The sequence below is a fragment of the Hipposideros armiger genome, unplaced genomic scaffold (genome assembly GCF_001890085.2).
Source record: "Hipposideros armiger isolate ML-2016 unplaced genomic scaffold, ASM189008v1 scaffold_356, whole genome shotgun sequence".
NCBI lineage: Eukaryota > Metazoa > Chordata > Mammalia > Chiroptera > Hipposideridae > Hipposideros > Hipposideros armiger.
In genome coordinates, this window is record NW_017731706.1 from 1,277,004 (window position 1) to 1,285,850 (window position 8,847).

The window sequence follows — 8,847 nt, forward strand, 5'->3', positions numbered from 1 at the left end:
GCTGTTCCCATCCCCCAATTCCCCAATTTTTAAAAAAAAAAAGTTGACTTGGGATGCCAGCTCTGAGCAGCAGGACCCCAGTTCAGATCCCACATAGAGGGCCAGTGACACCACGCCCTCTACAGCTAAGATGGTGAACAACAGCTCAACCTGGAGCTGGGTTGTCATGAGTCGCCGGCGATGGCATAGGCTGCAGTGGGGCTGCAGTGGGCTGCCGTGAGCTACTGTGAATGGCTGGCAGCCAATGTGAGCGGCCGGCAGCTAGAGTGAGCTGTCGTCCAATGGGCGGTGAGCTACTGCCTCACCCGGGAAGAGCGCAATGATAATACCAACATGGGCCAGTGAAGCAACGTCTTCCACAACTAGACTGAAAAACGAAAGCACAGCAACTTGTCTGTTCCCCTCCCCCAATTCCCCCAATAAAATCTTTAAAAATAATAGAAATAAAAAAAATACTTTTTTATTGAAGCTCAGTACTTTTGTAGATTTTGTTTTTGTATCCCCCATGTAAACTCTTAATTCATCTACTCTAAAATCACTCCTAAAATGAAATCTGGGCTTTATTTTTTTCATTATAAAAGTGAATATTTAATTCAACATTCCAATAAGAATTGAGTAATACTAAAAGTAAACATATTAGCTCTTTCCCATCTTGCAAGATGGCGGGTGAAAAAGCTGAAAAGCCAGACACTAAAGAGAAGAAACCTGAAGCCAAGAAGGCTGATGCTGGTGGCAAGGTTAAGAAGGGTAACCTCAAGGCCAAGACGCCTAAGAAGGGGAAGCCCCACTGCAGCCGAAACCCTGTCCTGGTCCGAGGAATCGGCAGGTATTCCCGATCGGCTATGTATTCCCGAAAGGCCATGTACAAGAGGAAGTATTCAGCAGCGAAATCCAGGATTGAAAAGAAAAAGAAGGAGAAGCTTCTTGCTACTGTCACAAAACCAGTTGGTGGCGACAAGAATGGTGGTACCCGAGTGGTTAAACTTCGCAAAATGCCTAGATACTATCCTACTGAAGATGCGCCTCAGAAGCTGCTGAGCCACAGCAAGAAACCCTTCAGTCAGCACATGAGGAAACTCCGGGCCAGCATCACTCCCGGGACCATTCTCATCATCCTCGCTGGGCGCCGTAGAGGCGAGAGGGTGGTTTTCCTGAAGCAGCCGAGCAGTGGCTTGCTACTTGTGACTGGACCTCTGTCCCTCAATCCAGTTCCTCTGCGTAGAACACACCAGAAATTTGTCATCGCCACCTCCACCAAAATCGATTTCAGTGGTGTGAAAATCCCCAAACATCTCACCGATGCTTACTTCAAGAAGAAGCAGCTGCGAAAGCCGCGACACCAGGAGGCGGAGATCTTCGACACAGAGAAAGAGAAATACGAGATTGCAGAGCCGCGGAAAATTGATCAGAAAGCCGTGGACTCGCAAATTCTGCCAAAAATCAAAGCTGTTCCTCAGCTCCAGGGCTACCTCCGCTCTGTGTTTGCCCTCACAAATGGGATTTATCCTCACAAACTGGTGTTTTAAATTTATTACGAAGCACCTAATTAAATGGCTGGTCTATTCCCCCCCCCCAAAAGTAAACATATTAGTGGCTTAAAAATGTTTATCAATCTTTAATTTCCTTTGGAGAGGATTTTTTTGTTTGCTAGTTCTATAGAGCAAAATGATGCTAGGGAAATATATATAGGAGACAGAAATTCACTCTGAATGCAAGTCTAAAATGCTTAAAAGGGATTAAAGGTTTTAAAGAGCCAAATCAGAAATACTCAATACTAGTGATATCTCATTTGAATCCTAAAAGTATGACATAATGCATTACATATTCTTTAGAAAGATGTTAATTTTTACAAATTAACAACTCACCATATTCTAGAGACTGGTATCCCAGATCATCATGACTATTACAAGAGCACCTGGCCGCAGTTCATCCACTATTACTTTCTTTGTTCTCCTAGATCAGCGGTTCTCAACCTGTGGGTCACGACCCCTTTGGGGGTCGAACTACCCTTTCACAGGGGTCGCCTAAGACCATCGGAAAACAAAAAGATATTTACATTATGATTCATAACAGTAGCAAAATTACGGTTATAGAGTAGCAACGAAAATAATTTTATGATTGAGGGTCACCACAACATGAGGAACTGTATTAAGGGGTCACGGCATTAGGAAGGTTGAGAACCGCTGTTCTAGATCCTTCTTGGCTCCCATCTGGGCAATTCCAAAGGCACTATCTGGAAAACAGATGCAGAAGTGGATGCCCAATTCTCCTGCAGTCCTTCTCAGCATAGAAATTAGGCAAATAATCAATGAGAAAAATGTATGTAATTCATACCGTATAGTCCTCACAAGGCTTCACTCAATTTGAAAAACTGCCAGTTCTATCAAATATGCCAACACTCCAATAAGGTATTTATGACACAGAACCTTTATTTTTTTATTAGGATGTGCCAAAGCTACAGATATTGAAACACAAACCAATCTTGCAGCTGATAAATGAATTTTGAAATGCCTATGGAAATGTGAATAAAGGTAGCTCATGAATAAGTCAACTTCCTCCTGGCTAACTTCCTCAGGTGTTTTGTGGACTCTGTTCCAGAAAGCTTTTGCATCCTCTGCATGTATGCCATAAGAAATGTCCAGACACTGAGGGGTACGGGGTACAGACCAAAGAATTTCAGTAGTAGCCATATAATGGAGCCCACATAACCGCCATCCAGGAAAGAGTAAACGTATTGATTGCTAAGAGACTGAAATAACAGTCAAAAGTTTTCTGAAACCAGGTTCCAATTGTGGCTGTATTAGTCTCTGCTCCATTTTCAAGGAATAAGGGTAGACAGGTGAACTCTTCTGAAACAGTCTCCAGAAGACTGTCTCCAAATATACAGCAGAACCATCCAGTCCACAATACTTTACCTTCTCTGTCCTCAGACAGCAATTGAGATTTTGACAGTATTTGGACAAGAAATGCTTCAGGGTTTCTTTGTTTCTTTCAGTCCTAGGAGAGCAGAGAAATTACTTTGATGTTGAAGTCTTCTCCCACCTTCACACCAAGTCCTTTTTGCTTTTTAGCAGCAATAAATGCACTCAGGAGCTTAGAATACTCTTTGAGGTTAGTGTAGGAAAATTTATACCGCGGAGTTAAACTATATAAAGTCCATTGCTTATGCAGAAGGAATGCAAGCTTTTAAGGATCAACATCATCCTGCAACGGTGAACAATGGGGAATTTTCCTTCCAAGTGCAGTCAGGACAAATGAAGTCTGCTTTCTGACTGACTCTTATCATTTCCAAAGAGGGGTGGCACCTATAGTCTTTAAGACTTGAGGATGCACTTTGGAAGTCTATTCTAGTGCATCTTAAGAATCTATGGTCAGTAAAATGCTGTGATGAGGTTGTGACCCATTCCGACTTCAGGAATCATTCTTCAAGTCTGGATCCAAAGCTACGTCGAGAAGTAAAAAACCTCCCCAAATGGCAGCTAAGAGAGAGACCGGAGGAACAACTGGCTCTCCCAAATTCCCTCGTGCTCCACAACAAGCCGGTTCACGAGGGACACAAACATGCCCAGTAAGGAGAGCTCGGCTCCCTCATCGCCAGGCGAGCCACGGCACCCAGGGAGGAGCATTACCGCTGACTCAGCCGCTCAGCTCCTGCCGAGTCAGCTTCTGCTCGCGCAGAGGAAGGGCAGGGGACAGGGTGCCCCAACTCGCCCTCTCCACCTGAGCCCTACATGTGCCAAAGCAAGTTGCGAAATCCCGCCGTTGGGAAGCGGCGATTTATCCCTCCACCACCACAGTATAAAATCATTTCCACCTCCCTCTGTGGGCCGACGCAGGAAGCCTCCCTGGCTCCGATTCCAACTCAGTGAAGCCACTGAGGTCGCCATGTTAACTGAGGGCACGGTCAAGCGCCCTCACAATTATCGCCAATTCCCTAAGTGCACGGCGGTGGCTCTATAACGCTTTTCTACGAGCACAAAGCTTTCCTTCCAATTTCCGCCCGTAGTAAGCATGGCGGCGGCGCCTCCGCTCTGATTGATTTAACGCCCTCACCGCACTCGGGCGTTCGCGGCAGAGGAGCCCTTAGCTTCCTATGGCCCTGCGATCTGCACGTGGGTTCGGGCCGTGAGGACCGAAGATCCGAGGTCGGCCGATAGATCTGGGAGATTTGGAACGAGAGGCTGAGTTCCTCCCTGTTTTCCGATTCTGTCGGTGGGAACCTTCGGGGAAGCGTGGAAGGAAGGGAAGGGTGTGCGTTCGAGGACCTGTCCCTACTGGCTCTCAGGGCATTTAATACTTTTGATTCTGTTATTTGTGTGTTCTTAACAGACAGCTTGTGTCACTTGTATTCTCACAAGTGTAGTTTCTTGACTGTTATTTTTCTTGTGACATATGCGAAATGTGTTCCATTATGCAATTATAAATTTTAGAACTATCCAAACAGCTTAGGACTGATCATAGCTTTCATTTCTTCAGTCATAAGTGTCTTTCTCTTTCCCAGTTGGATGAGCTAATCCTTTATAAATTTTATATGCTGTAATGTTTTAACCCACTCGTAATAGTTTTCTGTTTGGAGAGTCACACAGTTTTGTCCATCTGCTACCCAGCTGTAGGCTTGTTTCAATAGCATTAATCAAAATTTTTCTTTTTCTCCTCTGCTATACTAGTCCTGCTTTATAATTCATTAAGTTCGTATAATTGGTGAAGTTAATTTCTGGAGTCTTGTGTAGTTTTTAATCATGATTTTAAAGTAATTTTCTCTTCGTAGTATTCATTTTAATTAAAATTACCAGAATATATTTTAGAATTTTAATAAATTTGTGATGAGGATTAGCCAGAAAACTGTCTCTCTATATTTTAATGATCATGTACTCAAGTAATCTCCACCTTGATTTTGCAGTTTTCATTGATTAGCTCTCTTGGTTCTTGAGCTAAATTAATGCCCAAGTATTTGAGACTTGTTTTAGTGGTGGTGGGGTCATCATTGTAAATGAAATCTTACTTTTTTTAAAAAAAGATTTTATTGGGGAATTGGGGGAGGGGAACAGACAAGTTGCTGTCCTTTTGTTCTTCAGTCTAGTTGTGGAGGATGTCGCTTCACTGGCCCATGTTGGTATTGTGATCATTGCGCTCTTCCCGAGTGAGGCAGTCACTCACCAGCCATAGGACGGCCGCTCACCGCGGCTCTTGGCAGCTCATGCTGGCTGCCGGCCACTCACAGCAGCTCATGGCAACCCACTGCAGCAGGGGCTGCAGCCTACACCGTCGCCAGCGACTCACCAGAGACTCACGGCAGCCCAGCTCCAGGTTGAGCTGTTGTTCATCATCTTAGCTGTAGAGGGCGCAGTGTCATTTGCCCTTATATAGGATCCGAACCGGTGACCTGCTGCTCAGAGCTGGCGTCCCAAGCCAACTCTTAACCAACGCGCCACTCGGCCAGCCCAAATCTTACTTTTTAATTATATTTCAAGCTATATTTCATTGATATAAAGAATGTGGTAAGTTTTCTGCTTTCTTATGCAGGGAACTCTGCTTAAGGTATAAATTCCAAAATGTGACTCCAAGCCCTAAGGTCACCAAGCATCTCCTCCCAATTAGAGGCAGTACAGAAAAGCAGGAGTCCTGAGGTCTCAATCCTGACTCTGCCACACCCTAGCAGTCTGAATTTCTGCAAATTAATAAACTTCTCTGTGCTTTGGCTTACTCAGCTAAAACATGTACCGTATTTCCCCATGTATAAGATGCACCCTTTTTCGAAAATTTTGGGGTCTAAAAACTGGGTGCACCTTATACAGTGATAGTATGAGTGCAAAAACAAGCTTGAAAAAAGCGGGAAATGCAAGTAAAAAAAAGTCTATAACCACTGTATAAGACGCACCCAGTTTTTAGACCCCAAATTTTTCGAAAAAGGGTGCGTCTTATACATGGGGAAATATGATAAGTAATAATAGTACTTGCCTCATGGGATTGTCAAGAGGATTAATTGAGGTAATATATTGGGTTGTCAGAAAAGTCATGATGCATTTTTGCAACGAAAAACATAGAAAAAATATGTCATGATTTTTCCGACAACCCAATATATAAAGCTCTTAGACCATATCCGGCTCATAGTAAGCACTCAATAAATGTTAGTTGTGGTGGTGGTGGTAATGGTTTTTTTTTTAAGGTTTACCTAACCCTTAAATTAGGTGAGGGAAAAGAAATGAAGAAGCATTGCAGAAGATGGGATTGTGATTGGCCGTGAATAGCCAGGTTTGTCTTGAGTATTTAATGTGGAAGATTTACACACACTTACAACACACCAAGTTGTCAAAACCACCTTCCCGAAATAAGAGAAAACCTTGGCTAAGACTCTTTACGTGATCCTTATTACTGTTCCCATAACTCCATAACCAGTGAAATTTTACTTTTACAGTGCAAATTTAGTAAATATTTCTTATTTTGTTTTGTGCATTCCACTTAAAAAAAAACACACAAATTTCCCATGTGTTCAAAGAAGAAAACCTGATTTTGTACTCCATGTGCAAACTGCTGTTATAGTCACTAGTTTTGCCAATGTTTATTATGCATTATGTTTTTATTTAACTGGCATCATTTCATGCTACATTAGCCATATAAGGAGGATTTATGGCAGGTGATATCTAACAGTTTCAATTAGCAAAGCTGCCAGGTGTGTGGTGTTAGAAAATCATACGGGAAGATTCTAACCTTGTTCACACAGCACCCTACTTACCCAAAACATTATTTTAACATCTGTTCAACTCACATTCATCAGCAGGCATTTACAGTATTGTGAATGGAATACTGATTTCCAAAGACAAGGCAATCAACAGTTGCTTGATTTGGAAACTAAATGGTTCCTGTTATTTTGCATGACAGTGTCAGAAAGTGGCTGCAAAGAATGCTGTTCTGGTTTCTCTCAGAGAAATTGGAACCGACTGCAGGATTATCTAGAAATCTGGTAGGTTTGTGGGGAGGGCTGGAGAGGGCCTTCCCTTCCCCTCACATGCCATCCAGCACCAAGAATGGCTGACTCTTTTGCCTGCCCATTGCTCTGATCTGCCCATTCTCTCCACTGGCTCTGCCTGATCTGGTCTGCATCAGTCCTCAAATGGGCTTTGGCACAGCTACCTGCCACTCTTCTGCCTCTAACCTTGTCCCCTCTAATGGGTTCTCCACATTGCTCCACTTTAGTAATTTTTCTAACATACAAATCTAATTATTTTACTTCCCTGATTAAAATTACTCAGTGACTCCCTGCTAGCCACATGATACAGCCGAAATGTTTTTTACGTGGCATACAAAGGTCCTCAGAGTTGCTCCTGCCTTCCTGTTAAGCCCCATCTCCCTCTGTCCCCTTCCATAAGCTTCACCCTCTGCAGTATAGAACTGCTTGTGGGTCCCTTCACTCACCCTTTACATTTCTGCTCAACTGCTTTCTTCTGGAAAGAATTACCTGACCCTGCCCTGCAAACCTAGAGGATCTTCCCCTGTGCTCCTACAATAGTTTGTGCATCACTCCATAAAAAGAAATAAAGCATTACGGTGTTATTGGTTGTTTAGTATCTCTCTCTCTCCACTGAAATGATAGCTCCCTGAAGTAGGGGCTATTTCCATTTTTTTTCATCTTTGAATTCCCAGGGCCTGGCATGTATGGGCAGGCAATATCTATGCATACTTGTTGAATACATTTTAAATTGTAAAATAAATAATACAAATGTAAAAATTCACAATCATTTAAAAATATAAGTGAAAATGTTTTTAAAATAGTAGCTATCAAGAAGTCCTAGGGCAGCCAGGTGACTCGTTGGTTAAGAGTTGGCTTGGGAGCACGAGCTCTGAGCAGCAGGGCTGCTGGTTTAGATCCCACATTGGCCAGTGACGCTGCGCGCTCTACAGCTAAGAAGGTGAACAATGGCTCGACCTGGAGCTGGGCTGCTGTGAGTCACTGACGACAGCGTAGGCTGCAGTGGGGCTGGCCAGCAGCTTTAGTGGGCTGCTGTGAGCTGCTGTGAGCCACCGTGAGCAGTCGTCCAATGGCCAGTGAGCAACTGCCTCACCTGGGAAGAGCGCAATGATAATACCAACATGGGCCAGTGAAGCAACGTCCTCCACAATTAGACTGAAGAACAAAAGGACAGCAACTTGTGTGTTTCCCTTCCCCGATTCCCCAATGCTGTTACCTCCCCCAATTCCCTAATAAAATCTTTAAAAAAAAAAAAAAAGAAGTTCTATAACTTAACGATATAAAGAAGAAGCCACTGAGAGTGGTAGGAGGGGCGGAGACATGAAACAGGCCAGTACCACACCTGTGTATGATGGTTGAGAATTGGGAGGGATATCTCAGCTGTGGAGGTCCCCCTGGAGGAGTGAGCAAACCCAGCCCCATACCGGGCTCCCCAGCCCGGAGTCCTGGTACCAGAAAGAGGAGCCACCACAACATCTGGATGTGAAAAACAGTGGGGATTCTGACTGTCTGGGTGAGACAGAAGGAGGCAGGAAACCCAGACGTCAACTTCGAGAGCCTGCACACACACAGCCACTCACCCTGGGCTCCAGGGGAGAGACAGTTGTTGCCTGACAGCCGAATTCTATAAACACGTCCCCCCCACATTTAGCCTCTAATCCCATTAGCTATGAGAAAAAAGCCTCGGTATGACCGGAGGCAGTAATCTCTCTGAGGGAGTGCCTCGGTATGACCAGAGGCCGATAAGACTCCCTCTGAGGAGTGTCTAAAGGTGTATTGGGACCTGTTGGGACGCTAACAGTTAATCTCCTATGGGAGGACACAGTAACAAGGTGTCCTGGGGCTATGTGGTGGATATGTGAAGGCATAGCATATGCTGG

General features: G+C 44.2%; 2 pseudogenes; one reads left to right on the top strand and one right to left on the bottom strand.

Moving 5' to 3' along the window:
• Positions 1-639: 639 nt before the first annotated feature.
• Positions 640-1,551, top strand: LOC109392904 (60S ribosomal protein L6 pseudogene; annotated as a pseudogene).
• An 803-nt stretch (positions 1,552-2,354) lies between these two features.
• Positions 2,355-3,887, bottom strand: LOC109392905 (centromere protein L pseudogene; annotated as a pseudogene).
• Between the last annotated feature and the right edge of the window lie 4,960 nt (positions 3,888-8,847).